Source organism: Hyla sarda, chromosome 13 (assembly GCF_029499605.1).
Source record: "Hyla sarda isolate aHylSar1 chromosome 13, aHylSar1.hap1, whole genome shotgun sequence".
Lineage (NCBI taxonomy): Eukaryota > Metazoa > Chordata > Amphibia > Anura > Hylidae > Hyla > Hyla sarda.
The window spans coordinates 757,548-781,120 of NC_079201.1; the positions used below are offsets into that span (position 1 = coordinate 757,548).

Sequence of the window (23,573 nt, forward strand, 5' to 3'; positions counted from 1 at the left end):
AGACTATAACTACTATAATACTGCTCCTATATACAAGAATATAACTACTATAATACTGCTCCTGTATACAAGAATATATCTACTATAATACTGCTCCTATATACAAGAATATAACTACTATAATACTGCTCCTATATACAAGAATATAACTACTATAATGCTGCTCCTATATACAAGAATGTAACTACCATAATACTGCTCCTATATACAAGAATATAACTACTATAATACTGCTCCTGTATACAAGAATATATCTACTATAATACTGCTCCTATATACAAGAATATAACTACTATAATACTGCTCCTATATACAAGAATATAACTACTATAATGCTGCTCCTATATACAAGAATATAACTACTATAATACTGCTCCTATATACAAGAATATAACTACTATAATCCTGCCCCTATATACAAGAATATAACTACTATTATACTGCCCCCTATATACAAGAATATAACTACTATAATACTGCTCCCATATACAAGAATATAACTACTATAATACTGCTCCTATATACAAGAATATAACTACTATAATACTGCTCCTATATACAAGAATATAACTACTATAATACTGCTCCTATATACAAGAATATAACTACTATAATACTGCTCCTATATACAAGAATATAACTACTATAATACTACCCCTATATACAAGAATATAACTACTATAATACTGCTCCTATATACAAGAATATAACTACTATAATACTACCCCTATATACAAGAATATATCTACTATAATACTGCCTCCTATATACAAGAATGTATCTACTATAATACTGCCCTATATACAAGAATATAACTACTATAATACTGCTCCTATATACAAGAATATAACTACTATAATACTGCTCCTATATACAAGAATATAACTACTATAATACTACCCCTATATACAAGAATATAACTACTATAATACTGCTCCTATATACAAGAATATAAATACTATAATACTACCCCTATATACAAGAATATATCTACTATAATACTGCCTCCTATATACAAGAATGTATCTACTATAATACTGCCCTATATACAAGAATATAACTACTATAATACTGCTCCTATATACAAGAATATAACTACTATAATACTGCCTCCTATATACAAGAATATAACTACTATAATACTGCTCCTATATACAAGAATATAACTACTATAATACTGCTCCTATATACAAGAATATATCTACTATAATACTGCTCCTATATACAAGAATATAACTACTATAATACTGCCCCCTATATACAAGAATATAACTACTATAATACTGCTCCTATACACAAGGATATAACTACTATAATACTGCCCCCTATATACAAGAATATACCTACTATAATACTGCTTCTATATACAAGAATATAACTACTATAATACTACTCCTATATACAAGAATATAACTACTATAATACTGCTCCTATACACAAGAATATATCTACTATAATACTGCCTCCTAGCTGAGAGGTTGTGTCTGTGTAGCTCTCCTGATGTCTGGAGAAAGCCCAGGGAGGGGCCACCCTGGGTGGGGAAGCTCCCCAAGCAAGGCCCAGGCTTCTCGGCCTATTCTGGGAATTAATCCCCAGACACCACAAACCATGGATGAAAATCCTAAAGTTTCTCTGGATGTAAGAAATGTTCAGAATGTTGTCAGTTCTGGTGCAGTAAGAAGCACAGATGAGAAGAAAGCTGTGGAACTAAAGAAGGAATCAAGTAAGGTAATGGCTGCAGGTACAATCCACCCCTCCTGCAGTCAGACAGAGGAGAACATCCCTGGAGAAGCAGACCATGCAGGAGAATCTGCAGCAGCCTGTCCTGATACGTTCTGACCGCACACGATACGGGAGCGGGAGCAGCGCAAAAGTTACAAGCACGCCAGAGGGGACCAGAGGGAGTACACCAGGAAGGCTTCAGGGGGCCACAAGTGCGGTCACTGAGAAGAACCAGGGGCCCAGTCCCCAGTCTGGAGATTGTGGCCCCGCAGCAGTGACCACAGCAACACCGAGACAGATCCCACCTCAGAAGCAGAGTCCTGTGAGTACCCCACCAGCACGGCCCCCCAATACTCAGCGGGCGCCTGAACTGTGTTTGGCCGAGCAGATCCCAGCTCTGGTAAAGAGACTTGAGACTTTAAAAAAGACTAAGTTACAGCTGCAGAAACAAATTGAATGTATATACAAGCTAAAGGCAGCAAACCCCAATAACCATGCTGTACATGATAAGAAGCTGAGCTCCCTCGCTGTGCAGCTCGCTGACACTGTGCAGGACATGGAGGACGTATTGGACCAGATGGGACCAGTCGCTGAGACCTTCAGAAACCAGCAGCGATTTGAGGGATATAAGGAAAGACCAAAGTCATCTACATCTACTGCTGAACCCAAGTCTACAGCCTCACCAGGGGACACCCAGCAGTCCTGTACAAGACAAGAGGACATCCAGCAGTCCTGTGCAAGACCAGTCCTCAGACCAGCCAGCTTCCCTTTTGAGAAAGGGGATTTGTACAGACAAGCAGAAGCAAGCGTCCAGCAACATCAGAGACCTGCAGAGACTCCTCCAGAGGTACCACAAGTCCCAGCAGTCAGCACGGTGAAGCAGGACTACGGACACATACCTGAAGGTAACTCTGTAACAGTAGTGCAGTCACCACAAGCCCCTGGGGGCAGTAGAGAGCAGCAGGACTGTGGACTCTTACCTGAAGGCAGCAGTGCAGCAGAGAGTTCACAGGACATGGCTCTGCAGGGCTTGCTGGGCTCTGTAGTGCAGGATCATACTGCCAGTGACTGCAATGATATGAATGTATGTGATATTACTGATAATGTGTCTGCAGAGGGGGGCGCTTCACAGTCTGTGTGGGATCTGGGGTCATCTCTGGTGTCAGGTCCACCATTAGTTCAGCCTCCAGAGGCGTGTGACCCCCATGAGTATAGAGGTTGAGGGTGGGGAGGGGGCTGTACAGTCTGATGCACAACACTTCCCCCCTTTAGTCACACAAGTGTCAGACCCCCCTAGTACAGCTGGTCAGCAGCCACCACAACGCCCCCAAGTACAGCAGGAGGGTAGAAGTAGTGGCGCCTCCTCTGGTAATGCCTGGAGTCGTGGGTCACCATTCATGTCCAATGTAAACTATACGGGTCAGGCTTTCAAGAGGAGGAACGTGGTCAGGTTCAGACATAGAGGGGCCAAGGAGGAGCTGCCTGACAGGAGGTTTGTGGTCCGTGAACTTCTGTGCCACCAAATGGGCTTCCTGCCATCTAACATCCTGGCAGTGATAAACCTTCCTGACAGGCAGGGCTATGACGTCAGCTTCAAACTCATGTCTGACCTGGACCGCTTCTGGGCCCATGTCACCCGGGTGAGAGATGCTGATGGCTGGAATAAGTTCAGCTTTGTCCCCATCTCCAGACCGGACACAGCGAATGTCACCATTATATTCTGGAACGAGTCTGTCCCCCCCCAGGATATTGTTGTGTGGTTAAAAAGACACTGTGACCTAATGTCAGACCTGACTAAGACCAGGGATGAGGACGGCATATGGACGGGAGGGTGGAAGGTCCTGGTGAAGTTACGGCAGATTAATAACATTACCCAACATCTGCCCAATTCTTTCTTCATTGGCCGGGAGAAAGGGGTTTGTTTCTATGCAGGTCAGCCCAGAAAATGCTTCAAGTGTGGGAAGACCGGTCATATCGCGAGTGTCTGCACCCTGGTGAAGTGTAATTTATGTGGGGAGATCGGCCATGTCAGCGCCACCTGCCAGAACATCCGCTGCAACCTCTGTGGTAAGACCGGTCACTCCCACAGGGACTGTCCTGATGCCTGGCATAATATCTGTAAGGACTTCCCTGATGAGGACCTGCTGGAGGGGGCAGAGGACCTGGAGGAGGAGACGTTGGTGTCAGGGTCAGCAGTGACACAGCCCGAGCCTCAGCATAACACTAGGGGTGACAATATGGGTGACACTGTAGGTGACACTAGGGGTGACAATATGGGTGACAATATTGGTGACACAGTGCCCGACCAGTCCCAGCCAGGAGCCACTGAGGGGAACAGGGAGGTCACTGAGAGGGTTGTGGCCATGTCTTCTTCTGCCCCAGCATCAATAAATCCGCAGAAGAGACGGAAAAAAGACAAAACCAGCCGTAAGCCTGAGGAGGGATGGACCACTGTCCAAAAGCCCTCCAAAAAGAAAGTAGACCCCGGGTCAGGTGTAATGACCATCACAAATAGGTACAGTGTGTTGTCAGAGTCAGACGCTGAGGAAGAGATGGAGAGGGAGTTGAAGCGAGTGGTAGATGAATTTAATGAGGACCAAGAGGGTGATCCCCCCACAAAAAGGAGACCCCCACGGGATAAACGTCTGTCCGAATCGGACATGGAAACAGGTGGTCAGCAGGAGGGCTCGGACTCAGATCTGTGATGATGGGGGTGACATCTCTGCTTCTTCTGCTTTCCTTTGTTATGATGGCCGACTTTACCCTTAAAGTGTTCTCCAGTAATGTGAACAGTGTCAGAGTGAGGAGGACCAGACATGTCGTATATGACCATCTAAAGTCTATTGATGCTGACATCTTCTTCTTACAGGAGACACGTTTAAATACTCAAGGACTGTTACGTGAGGCAGAGCGTGAATGGCGGTCTGGTCCATCCTTTTGGTCACTGGCTGTGGAACCAAGTGCCGGGGTCTCTATCCTCTTTACCACCAATGATGTAACTGTACATAGGCTGACAGAGGTATTGATGGGAAGGTGCCTAATGCTAGAAGTTACTATTCGGGGTAGAAGGCTCCGACTCATTAATATCTATGGTTCACAGACAGTGACTGAAAGGGTTAACCTTTATAATGAAGTGAAGCCATATCTCTTCACGTCTGTCCCCGTCATCTTGGCTGGAGATTTTAATGCCTCCAGAACAACTAGTGACAGATCCTCTAATAGACCTCTAACACGAGACTCCAAGGTCTTAAACCAAATCATTCTACAGGCCGAGTTGTCAGATGTGTTTGTGCAGGGTGGTTGGAAGGCAAAGTATACCTATTTTTGTGGTGGAAGAAGCAGTAGGATAGATTTGGCTCTGGTTAGTCCTACAGAGACGATTGGTGAGAAAGATGAGAAGATCGTCCCTTATTCTGACCATCTGGCCTTATATTTCTGTTTGGGTGTCACACGGTGTCCTGAGACAGGTAGAGGGTTGTGGAGACTGAATTCCAGCCTATTAGAGGATCCTTCTGTGCAGAGGCAGGTTCACTCTCTTATACAGGGTCAACTAGAGAGGGTGGACTTCTATGATGATATGGCCGCCTGGTGGGAGGATGTCAAGGATGAGATCAGAACCCTCTTAAAGAGACTGTCAGTTATAAAGGGGAAGAGTAAGTATGGCCAGTATCTCAAGCTGCGCAAAGAATTGGAGTCACTGTATTCGGCGGGTGGGGACCAACAAAGGATAGACCGGCTGAAATCTGAGATAAGGCAGTATCAGTACAGCAGGTATACCTCCCTGGTTCTTGAACGGGATTATGGGTCCTTAGGGTCTCCTGATCCCTTTGAGAATTGCCGGGAGCGGGTGGCAAATAAATCTGTCACCGGTCTCACTGACTCCCAGGGTGTTTTGCAGGAATCTCGGGAGGGTATCCTGGGGGTGGTGAGATCGTACTATGCTGACTTGTTTCAGAGGAAGGTTTTGGATAGAGACAAGATGACCCAATTCTTGGAGACAACTCCGCTCCCTGATACTAATGATTTGGACTTTTCTCCTTTGACAGCAGAATTGACGGTGGCAGAGGTTAAAGAGGCCATTGATAAGTTACATGTGAAGAAGGCACCAGGTCCAGATGGGATAACAGCAGAATTCTATAAGACATTCAGAGACCTCTTGGCTCCAATCCTCGTGGATGTTTACACAAATTGTCTAGAAAGTCACCTGATGCCTCCATCCATGAGAGTGTCCTCGCTGATTCTGCTGTCTAAAGGTAAAGAGCCGAGTGACATCAAGAACTGGAGGCCGATTGCCCTCTTGAATGTCGACAGGAAGATTCTGGCAAAAATCCTGTTTTCTAGGTTAGTTTGTCTGTCCCCGGCACTGTTGGCAGGCTGTCAGTATGGCACAGTAAAAGGGCGGAACATCTCTGGGGCAGTGATCTCCATAAGGGAGATGTTTGAGAGATGTAAAGCCCTGAGGTGTGGGAGATATGTTGTCAGTCTTGACCAGGCTAAAGCCTTTGACAGAGTAGATCACGAGTATCTATGGGCCACTTTGTCAAAGTACGGTATTCCGGGACAATTCATCGATTGGCTGAAGACTTTGTATTGTGAGGCCGAGAGCTTTCCTCTGATCAATGGTTGGCAAGGTGACACCTTCAGGGTTGAGGCGGGGGTGAGACAAGGTTGCCCACTGAGTCCGCTGCTGTATGTATTTGCCTTAGATCCGTTTCTGAGGTCACTGCAGGAGTGTGGTTTTCAGGGGGTGCCAGTCCCCCACTGCCTGCCCCTGAGTGTTGTTGCCTATGCGGATGATGTGACTGTAGTGATATCTGAGCCTCGTGAGGTGGAGATGTTGTCTGCGGCCATCAGAAGTTACTCGGAGGCCTCAGGGTCTCTGGTCAACCTTGAGAAGAGTCAAGCTCTCTGGATATCTGATTCTGATCCAGACTTTGATCTGCCCCAATTTGTGAGAGCCTCCTCCTATATTAAAATCCTAGGGGTCAAATTCGGGAGGGACGATAACGCCAAACTAAATTGGGAAGAGAAGTTGGAAGCCGGAAATGCAAAGGTTCAGCGGTGGAAGAACTGGAGGCTGACCTATAGAGAAAGGGTTAAAATGTTGAAGACTTACCTGGTCCCCGTCTTTTTGTATGTCTCTGTTGTTTTTCCTTTGCCAGAATCTTTCTCTGCTCGGCTCTTTAGCCTGTTCTTCCAAATGTTCTGGGGGAACAGGTTGAACCTGATAAAAAGAGGGGTCACCTACCTACAAAGGAGAGAGGGTGGGTTGGATATGCTGAATCCAAGGGTGTTCTTTGACTCCATGTTTCTAAAAGTTAATTTTGGTTGCCTAGACTCAAACAACAGCTCCCTGTGGGCGAATAGTATCAGGGACTGGATATTGCCTTTTGCAGAGTCTTGGGTGCGAGGCGGCAGTCTCAAGAGGGGGAGATGGACGCGTGACTACCTCCCCCCGTACCTGGAATACAGGCTCAGATGTCTGAAGAGATGGCGCATTGAGAAGTCCTATATAGAGAGTAAGCCAAGGAAGGATCTATACGTAAGGGTTTGTAGGGCTTTCTTCTGCTCTCCACTTGCCTTGAGGGACTGTGTGTCCAGCACTTTACAAGAAAGTCTAAAGTTCCTCAATGGGAAACGACTCCCCGCAAAATTCTTTGACATAGCTTGGCTGTCGCTCCATGGGAGGCTCTTTGTCAGGGGTAACCTGAAATATCTAAGTGTCTCAGATAGGAACTGTCCTCTGGGTTGTCAGCAGGAGGAGACGATGGAGCATTTCATATCTGACTGCAGGGCCGGGAGGAGGATATGGGAAGAAGTGTCCAGTAAGCTGAACATCCCATTACTGCAGAACCTGACGTATCCTGACATCATATATGCTGTACCATCCAGTAACAGGACTGTAGACAGGGGGACAATGTACATAATTATAACAATCATTAAATATTACCATTGGCACATGAGAACTAGAGTGTCCATACACAACGAGCCATTCCATCACAACACAGCAGTAAGACAGATCATGTCCGAGCTCCAGTGGGTAAAATCATTAGAAATGAGGAGAAACCAAAATAATGGGAAATTATGGAGGAATGTCTCTTTGGTTTAACACGGATGATGTCATGTTATTTTATTACATTTTTTGTGTTTTTCCTTTTCCAGCAAATGTGGACTTTCTAAGTTTAATATTACTCTGTACATACTCTAGTTGAGTAGTCATTGTGTGTACAATGCTTGTTATTTTTGTTTTGCATTGTAAGAATTTATGTTAATTGTAATTTTGTTTGTTTTCACAATAAAAATTGCCTCCTATATACAAGAATATAACTACTATAATACCGCTCCTATATACAAGAATATAACTACTATAATACTGCTCCTATATACGAGAATATAACTACTATAATACTGCTCCTATATACAAGAATATAACTACTATAATACTGCCCCCTATATACAAGAATATAACTACTATAATACTGCTCCTATATAGAAGAATATAACTACTATAATACTGCTCCTATATAGAAGAATATAACTACTATAATACTGCTCCTATATACAAGAATATAACTACTATAATACTTCCCCTATACACAATAATATAACTACTATAATAATGCTCCTATACACAAGAATATAACTACTATAATACTGCTCCTATATACAAGAATATAACTACTATAATACTGCTCCTATATACAAGAATATAACTACTATAATACTGCTCCTATATAAAAGAATATAACTACTATAATACTGTCCCCTATATACAAAAATATAACTACTATAATACTGCTCCTATATACAAGAATATAACTACTATAATACTGCTCCTATATACAAGAATATAACTACTATAATACTGCTCCTATATACAGGAATATAACTACTATAATACTGCTCCTATATACAAGAATATAACTACTATAATACTTCCCCCTATATACAAGAATATAACTACTATAATGCTGCTCCTATATACAAGAATATAACTACTATAATACTGCTCCTATATACAAGAATATAACTACTATAATACTGCCCCTATATACAAGAATATAACTACTATAATACTGCTCCTATATACAAGAATATAACTACTATAATACTTCCCCCTATATACAAGAATATAACTACTATAATGCTGCTCCTATATACAAGAATATAACTACTATAATACTGCCTCCTATATACAAGAATATAACTACTTTAATACTGCCTCCTAGCTGAGAGGTTGTGTCTGTGTAGCTCTCCTGATGTCTGGAGAAAGCCCAGGGAGGGGCCACCCTGGGTGGGGAAGCTCCCCAAGCAAGGCCCAGGCTTCTCGGCCTATTCTGGGAATTAATCCCCAGACACCACAAACCATGGATGAAAATCCTAAAGTTTCTCTGGATGTAAGAAATGTTCAGAATGTTGTCAGTTCTGGTGCAGTAAGAAGCACAGATGAGAAGAAAGCTGTGGAACTAAAGAAGGAATCAAGTAAGGTAATGGCTGCAGGTACAATCCACCCCTCCTGCAGTCAGACAGAGGAGAACATCCCTGGAGAAGCAGACCATGCAGGAGAATCTGCAGCAGCCTGTCCTGATACGGTCTGACCGCACACGATACAGGAGCGGGAGCAGCGCAAAAGTTACAAGCACGCCAGATGAGACCAGAGGGAGTACACCAGGAAGGCTTCAGGGGGCCACAAGTGCGGTCACTGGGAAGAACCAGGGGCCCAGTCCCCAGTCTGGAGATTGTGACCCCGCAGCAGTGACCACAGCAACACCGAGACAGATCCCACCTCAGAAGCAGAGTCCTGTGAGTACCCCACCAGCACGGCCCCCCAATACTCAGCGGGCGCCTGAACTGTGTTTGGCCGAGCAGATCCCAGCTCTGGTAAAGAGACTTGAGACTTTAAAAAAGACAAAGTTACAGCTGCAGAAACAAATAGACTGTATATACAAGCTAAAGGCAGCAAACCCCAATAACCATGCCGTCCATGACAAGAAGCTGAGCTCCCTCGCTGTGCAGCTCGCTGACACTGTGCAGGACATGGAGGACGTATTGGACCAGATGGGACCAGTCGCTGAAACCTTCAGGAATCAGCAGCGATTTGAGGGATATAAGGAAAGACCAGCAACAAAGTCATCTACATCTACTGTTGAACCCAAGTCTACAACCTGTCCAGATGACATCCAGCAGTCCTGTGCAAGACAAGAGGACATCCAGCAGTCCTGTGCAAGACCACTCCTCAGACCAGCCAGCTTCCCTTTTGAAAAAGGGGATTTGTACAGACAAGCAGAAGCAAGCGTCCAGCAACATCAGAGACCTGCAGAGACTCCTCCAGAGGTACCACAAGTCCCAGCAGTCAGCACGGTGAAGCAAGACTATGGACACATACCTGAAGGTAACTCTGTAACAGTAGTGCAGTCACCACAAGCCCCTGGGGGCAGTAGAGAGCAGCAGGACTGTGGACTCTTACCTGAAGGCAGCAGTGCAGCAGAGAGTTCACAGGACATGGCTCTGCAGGGCTTGCTGGGCTCTGTAGTGCAGGATCATACTGCCAGTGACTGCACTGATATGACTGTATGTGATATTACTGATAATGTGTCTGCAGAGGGGAGCGCTTCACAGTCTGTGTGGGATTTGGGGTCATCTCTGGGGTCAGGTCCACCATTAGTTCAGCCTTCAGAGGCTTGTGACCCCCAGAGTATAGAGGTTGATGGTGGGGAGGGGGCTGTACAGTCTGATGCACAACACTTCCCCCCTTTAGTCACACAAGTGTCAGACCCCCCTAGTACGGCTGGTCAGCAGCCATCACAGTGCCCCCAAGTACAGCAGGAGGGTAGAAGTAGTGGCGCCTCCTCTGGTAATGCCTGGAGTCGTGGGTCACCATTCATGTCTAATGTAAACTACACGGGTCAGGCTTTCAAGAGGAGGAACGTGGTCAGGTTCAGACATAGAGGGGCCAAGGAGGAGCTGCCTGACAGGAGGTTTGTGGTCCGTGAACTTCTGTGCCACCAAATGGGCTTCCTGCCATCTAACATCCTGGCAGTGATAAACCTTCCTGACAGGCAGGGCTATGACGTCAGCTTCAAACTCATGTCTGACCTGGATCGCTTCTGGGCCCATGTCACCCGGGTGAGAGATGCTGATGGCTGGAATAAGTTCAGCTTTGTCCCCATCTCCAGACCGGACACAGCGAATGTCACCATTATATTCTGGAACGAGTCTGTCCCCCCCCAGGATATTGTTGTATGGTTAAAAAGGCACTGTGACCTAATGTCAGACCTGACTAAGACCAGGGATGAGGACGGCATATGGACGGGCGGGTGGAAGGTCCTGGTAAAGTTACGGCAGATTAATAACATTACCCAACATCTGCCCAATTCATTTTTCATTGGTCGGGAGAAAGGGGTTTGTTTCTATGCAGGTCAGCCCAGAAAATGTTTCAAGTGTGGGAAGACCGGTCATATCGCGAGTGTCTGCACCCTGGTGAAGTGTAATTTATGTGGGGAGATCGGCCATGTCAGCGCCACCTGCCAGAACATCCGCTGCAACCTCTGTGGTAAGACCGGTCACTCCCACAGGGACTGTCCTGACGCCTGGCATAACATCTGTAAGGACTTCCCTGATGAGGACCTGCTGGAGGGGGCAGAGGACCTGGAGGAGGAGACGTTGGTGTCAGGGTCAGCAGTGACACAGCCCGAGCCTCAGCATAACACTAGGGGTGACAATATGGGTGACACTGTAGGTGACACTAGGGGTGACAATATGGGTGACAATATTGGTGACACAGTGCCCGACCAGTCCCAGCCAGGAGCCACTGAGGGGAACAGGGAGGTCACTGAGCAGGTTGTGGCCATGTCTTCTTCCGCCCCAGCATCAATAAATCCGCAGAAGAGACGGAAAAAAGACAAAACCAGCCGTAAGCCTGAGGAGGGATGGACCACTGTCCAAAAGCCCTCCAAAAAGAAAGTAGACCCCGGGTCAGGTGTAATGACCATCACAAATAGGTACAGTGTGTTGTCAGAGTCAGACGCTGAGGAAGAGATGGAGAGGGAGTTGAAGCGAGTGGTAGATGAATTTAATGAGGACCAAGAGGGTGATCCCCCCACAAAAAGGAGACCCCCGCGGGATAAACGTCTGTCCGAATCGGACATGGAAACAGGTGGTCAGCAGGAGGGCTCGGACTCAGATCTGTGATGATGGGGGTGACATATCTGCTTCTTCTGCTTTCCTTTGTTATGATGGCCGACTTTACCCTTAAAGTGTTCTCCAGTAATGTGAACAGTGTCAGAGTGAGGAGGACCAGACACGTCGTATATGACCATCTAAAGTCTATTGATGCTGACATCTTCTTCTTACAGGAGACACGTTTAAATACTCAAGGACTGTTACGTGAGGCAGAGCGGGAATGGCGGTCTGGTCCGTCCTTTTGGTCACTGGCTGTGGAACCAAGTGCCGGGGTCTCTATCCTCTTTACCACCAATGATGTAACTGTACATAGGCTGACAGAGGTATTGATGGGAAGGTGCCTAATGCTAGAAGTTACTATTCGGGGTAGAAGGCTCCGACTCATTAATATCTATGGTTCACAGACAGTGACTGAAAGGGTTAACCTTTATAATGAAGTGAAGCCATATCTCTTCACGTCTGTCCCCGTCATCTTGGCTGGAGATTTTAATGCCTCCAGAACAACTAGTGACAGATCCTCTAATAGACCTCTAACACGAGACTCCAAGGTCTTAAACCAAATCATTCTACAGGCCGGGTTGTCAGATGTGTTTGTGCAGGGTGGTTGGAAGGCAAAGTATACCTATTTTTGTGGTGGAAGAAGCAGTAGGATAGATTTGGCTCTGGTTAGTCCTACAGAGACGATTGGTGAGAAAGATGAGAAGATCGTCCCTTATTCTGACCATCTGGCCTTATATTTCTGTTTGGGTGTCACACGGTGTCCTGAGACAGGTAGAGGGTTGTGGAGACTGAATTCCAGCCTATTAGAGGATCCTTCTGTGCAGAGGCAGGTTCACTCTCTTATACAGGGTCAACTAGAGAGGGTGGACTTCTATGATGATATGGCCGCCTGGTGGGAGGATGTCAAGGATGAGATCAGAACCCTCTTAAAGAGACTGTCAGTTATAAAGGGGAAGAGTAAGTATGGCCAGTATCTCAAGCTGCGCAAAGAATTGGAGTCACTGTATTCGGCGGGTGGGGACCAACAAAGGATAGACCGGCTGAAATCTGAGATAAGGCAGTATCAGTACAGCAGGTATACCTCCCTGGTTCTTGAACGGGATTATGGGTCCTTAGGGTCTCCTGATCCCTTTGAGAATTGCCGGGAGCGGGTGGCAAATAAATCTGTCACCGGTCTCACTGACTCCCAGGGTGTTTTGCAGGAATCTCGGGAGGGTATCCTGGGGGTGGTGAGATCGTACTATGCTGACTTGTTTCAGAGGAAGGTTTTGGATAGAGACAAGATGACCCAATTCTTGGAGACAACTCCGCTCCCTGATACTAATGATTTGGACTTTTCTCCTTTGACAGCAGAATTGACGGTGGCAGAGGTCAAAGAGGCCATTGATAAGTTACATCTGAAGAAGGCACCAGGTCCAGATGGGATAACAGCAGAATTCTATAAGACATTCAGAGACCTCTTGGCCCCAATCCTCGTGGATGTTTACACAAATTGTCTAGAAAGTCACCTGATGCCTCCATCCATGAGAGTGTCCTCGCTGATTCTGCTGTCTAAAGGTAAAGAGCCGAGTGACATCAAGAACTGGAGGCCGATTGCCCTCTTGAATGTCGACAGGAAGATTCTGGCAAAAATCCTGTTTTCTAGGTTAGTTTGTCTGTCCCCGGCACTGTTGGCAGGCTGTCAATATGGCACAGTAAAAGGGCGGAACATCTCTGGGGCAGTGATCTCCATAAGGGAGATGTTTGAGAGATGTAAAGCCCTGAGGTGTGGGAGATATGTTGTGAGTCTTGACCAGGCTAAAGCCTTTGACAGAGTAGATCACGAGTATCTATGGGCCACTTTGTCAAAGTACGGTATTCCGGGACAATTCATCGATTGGCTGAAGACTTTGTATTGTGAGGCCGAGAGCTTTCCTCTGATCAATGGTTGGCAAGGTGACACCTTCAGGGTTGAGGCGGGGGTGAGACAAGGTTGCCCACTGAGCCCGCTGCTGTATGTATTTGCCTTAGACCCGTTTCTGAGGTCACTGCAGGAGTGTGGTTTTCAGGGGGTGCCGGTCCCCCACTGCCTACCCCTGAGTGTTGTTGCCTACGCGGATGATGTGACTGTAGTGATATCTGAGCCTCGTGAGGTGGAGATGTTGTCTGCAGCCATCAGAAGTTACTCGGAGGCCTCAGGGTCTCTGGTCAACCTTGAGAAGAGTCAAGCTCTCTGGATATCTGATTCTGATCCAGACTTTGATCTGCTCCAATTTGTGAGAGCCTCCTCCTATATTAAAATCCTAGGGGTCAAATTCGGGAGGGACGATAACGCCAAATTAAATTGGGAAGAGAAGTTGGAAGCCGGAAATGCAAAGGTTCAGCGATGGAAGAACTGGAGGCTGACCTATAGAGAAAGGGTTAAAATGTTGAAGACTTACCTGGTCCCTGTCTTTTTGTATGTCTCTGTTGTTTTTCCTTTGCCAGAATCTTTCTCTGCTCGGCTCTTTAGCCTGTTCTTCCAAATGTTCTGGGGAAACAGGTTGAACCTGATAAAAAGAGGGGTCACCTACCTACAGAGGAGAGAGGGTGGGTTGGATATGCTGAATCCAAGGGTGTTCTTTGACTCCATGTTTCTAAAAGTTAATTTTGGTTGCATGGACTCAAACAGCTCTCTGTGGGCGAATAGTATCAGGGACTGGATATTGCCTTTTGCAGAGTCTTGGGTGCGAGGCGGCAGTCTCAAGAGGGGGAGATGGACGCGTGACTACCTCCCCCCGTACCTGGAATACGGGCTCAGATGTCTGAAGAGATGGCGCATTGAGAAGTCCTATATAGAGAGTAAGCCAAGGAAGGATCTATACGTAAGGGTTTGTAGGGCTTTCTTCTGCTCTCCGCTTGCCTTGAGGGATTGTGTGACCAGCACTTTACAGGAAAGTCTAAAGTTCCTCAATGGGAAACGACTCCCCGCAAAATTCTTTGACATAGCTTGGCTGTCGCTCCATGGGAGGCTTTTTGTCAGGGGTAACCTGAAATATCTAAGCGTTTCTGATAGGAACTGTCCTCTGGGTTGTCAGCAGGAGGAGACTATGGAGCATTTCATATCTGACTGCAGGGGCGGGAGGAGGATATGGGAAGAAGTGTCCGGTAAGCTGAACATCCCATTACTGCAGAACCTGACGTATCCTGACATCATATATGCTGTACCATCCAGTAACAGGACTGTAGTCAGGGGGACTATGTACATAATAATTACTATCACTAAATATTACCATTGGCACATGAGAACTAGAGTGTCCATACACAACGAGCCATTCCACCACATCACAGCAGTAAGACAGATCATGTCCGAGCTCCAGTGGGTAAAGTCATTAGAAATACGGAGGAACCAAAATAATGGGAAATTATGGAGGAATGTTTCTTTGGTTTAACACGGATGATGTCATGTTATTTTATTAAATTTTTTTTTGTTTTTCCTTTTCCAGCAAATGTGGACTTTCTAAGTTTAATATTACTCTGTACATACTCTAGTTGAGTAGTCATTGTGTGTACAATGCTTGTTATTTTTGTTTTGCATTGTAAGAATTTATGTTAATTGTAATTTTGTTTGTTTTCACAATAAAAATTGCCTCCTATATACAAGAATATAACTACTATAATACTGCCCCTATATACAAGAATATAACTACTATAATACTGCTCCTATATACAAGAATATAACTACTATAATACTGCTCCTATATACAAGAATATAACTACTATAATACTGCTCCTATATACAAGAATATAACTACTATAATACTGCTCCTATATACAAGAATATAACTACTGTAATACTGCCTCCTATATACAAGAATATAACTACTATAATACTGCTCCTATATACAAGAATATAACTACTATAATACTGCTCCTATATACAAGAATATAACTACTATAATACTGCTCCTATATACAAGAATATAACTACTATAATACTGCTCCTATATACAAGAATATAACTACTATAATACTGCCTCCTATATACAAGAATATAACTACTATAATACTGCTCCTATATACAAGAATATAACTAATATAATACTGCTCCTATATACAAGAATATAACTACTATAATATTGCTCCTATATACAAGAATATAACTACTATAATACTGTCCCTATATACAAGAATATAACTACTATAATACTGCTCCTGTATACAAGAATATAACTTCTATAATACTGCTCCTATATACAAGAATATAACTACTATAATACTGCTCCTATATACAAGAATATAACTACTATAATACTGCTCCTATATACAAGAATATAACTACTATAATACTGCTCCAATATACAAGAATATAACTACTATAATAATGCTCCTATATACAAGAATATAACTACTATAATACTGCTCCTATATACAAGAATATAACTACTATAATACTGCTCCTATATACAAGAATATAACTAATATAATACTGCTCCTATATACAAGAATATAACTACTATAATATTGCTCCTATATACAAGAATATAACTACTATAATACTGTCCCTATATACAAGAATATAACTACTATAATACTGCTCCTATATACAAGAAAATTACTACTATAATACTGCTCCTATATACAAGAATATAACTACTATAATACTGCTCCTATATAAAAGAATATAACTACTATAATACTGTCCCCTATATACAAAAATATAACTACTATAATACTGCTCCTATATACAAGAATATAACTACTATAATACTGCTCCTATATACAAGAATATAACTACTATAATACTGCTCCTATATACAAGAATATAACTACTATAATACTTCCCCCTATATGCAAGAATATAACTACTATAATGCTGCTCCTATATACAAGAATATAACTACTATAATACTGCTCCTATATACAAGAATATAACTACTATAATACTGCCCCTATATACAAGAATATAACTACTATAATACTGCTCCTATATACAAGAATATAACTACTATAATACTTCCCCCTATATACAAGAATATAACTACTATAATGCTGCTCCTATATACAAGAATATAACTACTATAATACTGCCTCCTATATACAAGAATATAACTACTATAATACTGCCCCTATATACAAGAATATAACTACTATAATACTGCCTCCTATATACAAGAATATAACTACTATTATACTGCTCCTATATACAAGAATATAACTACTATTATACTGCTCCTATATACAAGAATATAACTACTATAATACTGCTCCTATATACAAGAATATAACTACTGTAATACTGCCTCCTATATACAAGAATATAACTACTATAATACTGCTCCTATATACAAGAATATAACTACTATAATACTGTCCCCTATATACAAAAATATAACTACTATAATACTGCTCCTATATACAAGAATATAACTACTATAATACTGCTCCTATATACAAGAATATAACTACTATAATACTGCTCCTATATACAAGAATATAACTACTATAATACTTCCCCCTATATACAAGAATATAACTACTATAATGCTGCTCCTATATACAAGAATATAACTATTATAATACTGCTCCTATATACAAGAATATAACTACTATAATACTGCCCCTATATACAAGAATATAACTACTATAATACTGCTCCTATATACAAGAATATAACTACTATAATACTTCCCCCTATATACAAGAATATAACTACTATAATGCTGCTCCTATATACAAGAATATAACTACTATAATACTGCCTCCTATATACAAGAATATAACTACTATAATACTGCCCCTATATACAAGAATATAACTACTATAATACTGCTCCTATATACAAGAATATAACTACTATAATACTGCTCCTATATACAAGAATATAACTACTATAATACTGCTCCTATATACAAGAATATAACTACTATAATACTGCTCCTATATACAAGAATATAACTGCTATAATACTGCTCCTATATACAAGAATATACCCACTATAATACTGCCCTTATATACAAGAATATAACTACTATAATACTGCCTCCTATATACAAGAATATAACTACTATAATATTGCTCCTATATACAAGAATATAACTACTATAATACTGTCCCTATATACAAGAATATAACTACTATAATACTGCTCCTGTATACAAGGATATAACTTCTATAATACTGCTCCTATATACAAGAATATAACTACTATAATACTGCTCCTATATACAAGAATATAACTACTATAATACTGCTCCTATATACAAGAATATAACTACTATAATACTGCTCCTATATACAAGAATATAACTACTATAATACTGCTCCTATATACAAGAATATAACTACTATAATACTGCTCCTATATACAAGAATATAACTAATATAATACTGCTCCTATATACAAGAATATAACTAATATAATACTGCTCCTATATACAAGAATATAACTACTATAATATTGCTCCTATATACAAGAATATAACTACTATAATACTGTCCCTATATACAAGAATATAACTACTATAATACTGCTCCTGTATACAAGAATATAACTTCTATAATACTGCTCCTATATACAAGAATATAACTACTATAATACTGCTCCTATATACAAGAATATAACTACTATAATACTGTCCCTATATACAAGAATATAACTACTATAATACTGCTCCTGTATACAAGAATATAACTTCTATAATACTGCTCCTATATACAAGAATATAACTACTATAATACTGCTCCTATATACAAGAATATAACTACTATAATACTGTCTCCTAGTTACAAGAATATAACTACTATAATACTGCTCCTATATACAAGAATATAACTACTATAATACTGCTCCTATATACAAGAATATAACTAATATAATACTGCTCCTATATACAAGAATATAACTACTATAATATTGCTCCTATATACAAGAATATAACTACTATAATACTGTCCCTATATACAAGAATATAACTACTATAATACTGCTCCTGTATACAAGAATATAACTTCTATAATACTGCTCCTATATACAAGAATATAACTACTATAATACTGCTCCTATATACAAGAATATAACTACTATAATACTGTCTCCTATTTACAAGAATATAACTACTATAATACTGCTCCTATATACAAGAATATAACTACTATAATACAATGGCAAGTAGAAATGAAGGTAGACGGACGACTCACCCAGGTAGCAAAAGTATCTTCTTTATTCAAGGCTTGCAGCTTAAAAATAACAGCAGGTTCAGGGGGGTCTGTCAGCAGGAACGCAGGGCTGTGGAGTGCAACGACCGTATCGCTTCGGACTGAAGCTTCTTCCGGCCTCCAACAGGTGTTCTACGTCCTGCTGTGATTTAAAACCAGGTATGTGCGGAAGGGGGGAGGGGCCTTCACCTAGACAAAAAATCACCTACGTGCTGACATAATGTTAAAAACATTCTTAGCGAATTTACAAAAATGGGCTAAATTCTGCCCTATCGTTAAGTCCCGCTGGTCCGAGGGCTCCAGTTCTGAGTATCCAGCGGGTTTCCATTTGTATAAGAATATTTTCTCTATCTCCTCCTTCTTTCGGGGGAGGGATGCGCTGGATCCCAAAGAACTTTAGAGCCCTGGGATCATTATCATGCTCTTCCTTCATGTGTTTAATTAGTTTTGGGACTCCTTTCCCTGATTTCAGAGAATAAATATGTTCTCTGTATCTAGTAGACAATTGCCTTTTCGTTTTTCCGATATAAAATCGGGCACAGGGACACATTAACCCATACACTACATGTGTGCTTTTACATGTTATGACTTCTCTGACAGTGATATCTCTTCCTCCTAGGTTTACAAAATTCACTTTCATATTCTGAGAGCAATGTGAACATTGACCACAGGCGTAATTGCCTGGGGGAAGGGAACTAGTCAGCCAATCTTTGCTATCTTTCTGTGCGGTTTCTTTGCGTTTTTTAATTTTTTTAATATTATCTCTAATTGTGCTGTTTTTCCTAAATGTTATTAAAGGTTTATTTTTGGCTACTATTTTCAGGTCTTCATCCTGTTCTAATATTTTCCAATTGTTGTGTATAGCTTTAGTGATTATATTATTTATGGGGGTGTTAGCAAATGAGAAGGTAAATCTTTGATTTCCTATATTTTGAGTATTAGATGTTTTTTGTTTGTTAACTAACAGATCTTCTCTTTTCTTTTCATTTGCCTTCTCATAGGCTTGCTGTATGAGTTTTTCAGGATATCCTCTTTTTCTCAGCCTTTCTTTTAATTCTTCTGCCTGTATTTCGTATTTATATTCATGTGTATTGATTCGTTTTAGCCGAATAAATTGGCTATATGGCAGACCCTTTTTTACATGATGAGGGTGGGAGCTTTTAAAATGGAGTAAAGTATTTCTTGCTATTTTCTTTCTAAAGCCTGTCACTGATATCTTATTGCCTTCAATATTTATTTCTGTGTCTAGGAATTCTAAACTTTTGTTGCCATATACTGCTGTAAAAAACATGTTATAGGAATTGACCTCATTTAAGTATTTCACGAATTCATGAAACTTTTCTTCTGTGTCACTCCACACTATTATAATGTCATCTACGTAACGCTTGAAAAAGCGCACGTATTGCAGATAGGGATTATTATCAGAAAAAATATATAGATCTTCAAATGCAGCTAAAAAAAGTGTTGCGAATGTACAGGAAACCGGGGTCCCCATCGCGGTACCAGTACATTGCTGGTACCACTGGGAGTCATATTTAAACGTGTTATTAGTTAGTACGAAGTGGAGAGCTTCACATACAAAATTAACAAAATGGTTGGTTTTACCTGTTTTAGTTAGGAAGTATCGGATGGCCTGTATACCCGTATCCAACGGGATACGGGTATACAGGCTTTCTACATCGACACTTCCTAAAGTGTCGTGTGGTAGAATATGAAAAGACTGGATGGAGGTTATCAGATGGGTGGTATCTTTTAAATATGTCCTGGTGCTAGTCAGCATGGGACGCAATAACCAATCAATGTATTGGGACAAGTATTCAGTACTGGACCCTATGCCCGCTATGATGGGGCGACCTGGGGGTTGGCATAGTGTTTTGTGTACTTTTGGTATAATGTACCACTTAGCTGGTTTGGGGGCAATTGGAAGCAATTTTTCTGCAGTTTTTTTGCTCAAAATATTTTTGTCTACTTGAACCCTGAGAAATGTTTTGAGTGCACTGATGATTTTAGATGTGGGGTCCCCTTTTAATTTAGTATATGTGATGGTATTATTTAACTGTTTGAGAGCTTCTTTTTTGTAATCTTCGGTATACATAACTACTATCGAGCCTCCTTTGTCAGCTCTTGTAATAGTTATGTCATCCCTTAATGCGATAACTACTATAATACTGCTCCTATATACAAGAATATAACTACTATAATACTGCTCCTATATACAAGAATATAACTACTATAATACTGCTCCTATATACAAGAATATAACTGTTACGCCGAGCGCTCCGGGTCCCTGCTCCTCCCCGGAGCGCTCGCGGCGTTCCTCTCTCTGCAGCGCCCCGGTCAGACCCACTGACCGGGAGCGCTGCACTGACACTGCCGGCGGGGATGCGATTCGCATAGCGGGACGCGCCCGCTCGCGAATCGCATCCCAAGTCTCTCACCTGTCCCGGTCCCCGGCTGTCTCGTCCTGGCGCGCGCGGCTCCACTCCTTAGGGCGGGCGCGCGCCAGCTCTCTAAGATTTAAAGGGCCAGTGCACCAATGATTGGTGCCTGGCCCAATCTGTCTATTAGCCTCCACCTGCTCCATGTCTATTTAACCTCACTTCCCCTTCACTTCCTTGCCAGATCTTGTTGCCATTGTGCCAGTGAAAGCGTTCCTTGTGTATCCCAAGCCAGTGTTCCAGACCTCTTGCCGTTGCCCCTGACTACGATCCTTGCTGCCTGCCCTGACCTTCTGCTACGTCCGACCTTGCTCTTGTCTGATCCCTTGTACCGCGCCTATCTCAGCAGTCAGAGAGGTTGAGCCGTTGCTGGTGGATACGACCTGGTTGCTACCGCCACTGCAAGACCATCCCGCTTTGCGGCGGGCTCCTGTGAATACCAGTAGCAACTTAGAACCGGTCCACCGACACGGTCCACGCCAATCCCTCTCTGACACAGAGGATCCACCTCCAGCCTGCTGAATCCTGACAATAACTACTATAATACTGCTCCTATATACAAGAATATAACTACTGTAATACTGCCTCCTATATACAAGAATATAACTACTGTAATACTGCCTCCTATATACAAGAATATAAATACTATAATACTGCTCCTATATATAAGAATATAACTACTATAATACTGCTCCTATATACAAGAATATAACTACTATAATACTGCTCCTATATACAAGAATATAAATACTATAATACTGCTCCTATATACAAGAATATAACTACTTTCTTCTACGACATTCGGCAGCACAGAAGGGATATTCCCAGCCTCTTTTATTCCCAGTAGGACCACCCACCTACAAAAAACTCAAATGAAGATTAGCCAACTGGCAACGGACATACCTCATAAGTAGCCAACAAACCTGCACGCAATTGTGTTTTTTTCTGTCCTCTTTTCTTCCTGGTAAGCGGTGTTTCCACACCCTGTTTTTCTGCCCACCTGTAATACCTTTCTTTTTCTTTTCTTTTTCCTTAGGTTCTGTAAAGAAAGGTTTTTAATTAACACTAGTGTCCCAGCAGTTTGTCTGAGGGCCAATGTGGGAAACCCGTGTGGGTGACCCGGGTGAGAGTAAGAGGCCTGGTGGCTAAGGCAGAGATGTTGTGCCCCCTTCTTTAGATCCAGGATGTTGGGGAGAGCCTGGGGTGCTTTCCCCCGTATAGGCTTCATAACAGGAGGTGTTGGTGCGCTGCTGGGTGTGCGGTTCCCCCTTCGTGCAGCTGGTGCCGGGAGTTGCGAGTGTTCCCTCCCCCTTCGTCCCCCCCGCGGTCCGGTAAGTATACCTTTTTCTCCTGCAGCCTGCCTGGATGTCCTTCTGCGGCCGCGCCGGGATCGTAATGACAGCGCGCGTGCGCAGGAGCTGGGTCGCGCCGGAAGTGACGAGTTTCCCGGCGCGACCGGAAGTCGGGCTGTACGGAGTCGGCGGGGAGGAAGGACATTTAAACAGGCAAGAAGCCGGCGTTCGGTCTCCTGGAACGGAGGCAGCCGGACTTCTTGCCTGTAAAGGTAAGTGTGCACACTGTCACCAATGATTTATTTTGTGGCACACTGTCAACAATGATGGTTTAGGAACACTGGCACCAATGATGATATTAAAGCTCTCTGACACCTATGTTTTGTAGGTGCTCAGACCTATGAGTTTGTGCCCTCTGACACCAATGATGATCAGGGGCACACTGTCACCAATTATGGTTAGGTGCACACTGGCACCAATGCTTATCGCACCATTTAACTGCTGGACACTATTTTTTTAGCCTGTACTTACACTGAAGTAACCTGACTGCACTAATCTTTGGTTAGGACATCAGTATGATCTGTGTACACTGATTTGATGCCTGTTTTTGGGTACTCTAGCACTGTCTATGTGAATTAATCCCTTAGAGGTCAGGCTGCAGAGTCTATGTTTTGCTGTACAGAAGGTTTTAGCCCTAGTAGAGCGTACTTCTTGTGAGGGGTCTGTCTTGGGAGTTGACGTGGTGTTTTGCTTACTCCCTCTG

At 42.6% G+C, this 23,573-nt stretch overlaps 2 protein-coding genes across 5 annotated transcripts in view; one reads left to right on the forward strand and one right to left on the reverse strand.

Moving 5' to 3' along the window:
* Positions 1-23,573, reverse strand: part of LOC130297385 (platelet endothelial cell adhesion molecule-like) — a 385,117-nt gene that overhangs the window by 326,058 nt on the left and 35,486 nt on the right. The window lies entirely within an intron of this gene.
* Positions 1-23,573, forward strand: part of LOC130297382 (ABC-type organic anion transporter ABCA8-like) — a 128,102-nt gene that overhangs the window by 80,199 nt on the left and 24,330 nt on the right. The gene's annotated exons all lie outside the window — the stretch shown is intronic.